Source organism: Artibeus jamaicensis, unplaced genomic scaffold (genome assembly GCF_021234435.1).
Source record: "Artibeus jamaicensis isolate MK-2021 breed Jamaican fruit bat unplaced genomic scaffold, CSHL_Jam_final scaffold_1283, whole genome shotgun sequence".
Lineage (NCBI taxonomy): Eukaryota > Metazoa > Chordata > Mammalia > Chiroptera > Phyllostomidae > Artibeus > Artibeus jamaicensis.
The window spans coordinates 8,806,403-8,808,274 of NW_026522028.1; positions in this window are offsets into that span (position 1 = coordinate 8,806,403).

Below are 1,872 nucleotides of genomic sequence, written 5' to 3' on the forward strand. Positions count from 1 at the left end.
TTCTCACTGGTTTCTCCGCACGTAAATGCGCGCGACGGACCGACCCACCGCGCCTCTTCCCTGTGCGCTCAGGCAGCCAGCTCGCTGGCAATCAGCGTCCTCGGTTGCCTGCGTGCACCGCGCACCGCCCCGGGAATTTTTTCTTGCTAACCTGCTCCGCTGCTGGCCTCGCTCCTCGTACCGGTCCAGCCGAGTATCTAGTTGTCCTTTGGACTCCGTATTGTCGATTTTCCGTGTGGCTTGGTTGTGACTGCTGTTAAAAATAGTTGTTCTTAGATTTGGTTGTGCACAGAGGCGAGGTGGACCCTCCACCTACTTCTCCATCTTGGCGGAAGTCCGAGACAAAGAACTTTATACTGAAACAATAGCTGTAGCCAGCGTGTTTGCATTTTGTTACACTGGTTGTCCAAGCCCCAGTAACTACAGGGTGATATGAAGAGGGCCAAATGACACCAGAACATGGCAGTGACTTGCATTGCAGGAGAGGGACCATGTGATTAGGAAACTAATCTTGTATAATAGGCAGTAAGCATGCCTTCTCTTGGCTCTGAAGACTGTATGTTCCAAGGCTGTTTGCTATACAGAATTTCTTGAAAACACTGTCTAAAACAAGGGCAACCAGTGCCTCACAAGATATACAAACATACAAGTGACCCATGGAGAAATGCCCCCTAACCATTACATAGTCTATTTAATAAAGCCATTTACACAGTTGATTTCCTTAGACCTGAACTTTTGGGGAAGTAACATGAATGGATTTAATTGGAGAAAAACAACATCCTTACAAAAATGTGTTGTCTCCCTTAATCTATTTTCTAAACACCCATCCAGTACCTATTTTATTGGGAGAAAATAGTAAGGCATAAATTAAAATCCACATAAACAAATTGTCTTCAGGTATTATATGTTTAAGAGACAATTTACTCACAAAATGTACTCACTAGTACTATTGTAAAACTTATTCCAGATGCATTTCTTTAGGAGGAAGGTAAAACTTAAGCAAAATATAAAAAGATCCTTTATTTTTCTATTTCATATATCAAAATAAAATTATCTCTGAAAACTTCTATGTGCCCTTAAGTGGAATTAATCAAAGATACAAAGGACAGATCGGTGAATATAATGAAAGCTGTAGAGCTGGGAAAGATGTGACCACATTTACCTTTAGTATGTAACAGGAAGATGTTCTTAATTGTTATGACCCCAAGGTCCTAAGATTTTAGAGTCACAGTAGTAAATATTCATTCCCTTCTCTAATGAAACATATTTTATAGTCTGATATACTGCGAATAAGGAATCTGTGAGATGTAATAGTACACCTTACCAGTGTTCTCATGAGAGTGGCTTTTGGTTACAGGAAAAAAATGTAAAAGTATTAAATATATAATAATATATCAAGAATTAATATTCAACTAAGATGGGTTGGGTTGAGGGTGGGAGGTAGGGTGAGGGAAAGTGGTGGGGGGAAAATGGAGACAACTGTACTTGAACAACAATAAGAAAGTGGTAGATTAAAAATATTCTTTTAGCCCTGGCTGGTGTAGCTCAGTGGATTGAGCGTGGGCCTGTGAGCCAGATAATCAAGGTTCAATTCCCAGTCAGGGCACATGCCTGGGTTGCAGGCTGGTTCCCTGCAGGCCAGTTTCCAGCAGGGCATGCACGAAGGCAACCATACATTGATGTTTCTCCTCCTCTCTCCTTCCCTTCCCCTCTAAAGATAAATAAATGAAAAAATATTCTTTTAATTGTATACCAATATTTTTTTATTTTAATGTATGCTAAAATATCTGAGCAAATAGAAACATCAGATAAGTTACACATAATTTTCAATGTAAAAATCATTCATTGTGCATGATGAGTCAACACTATTCC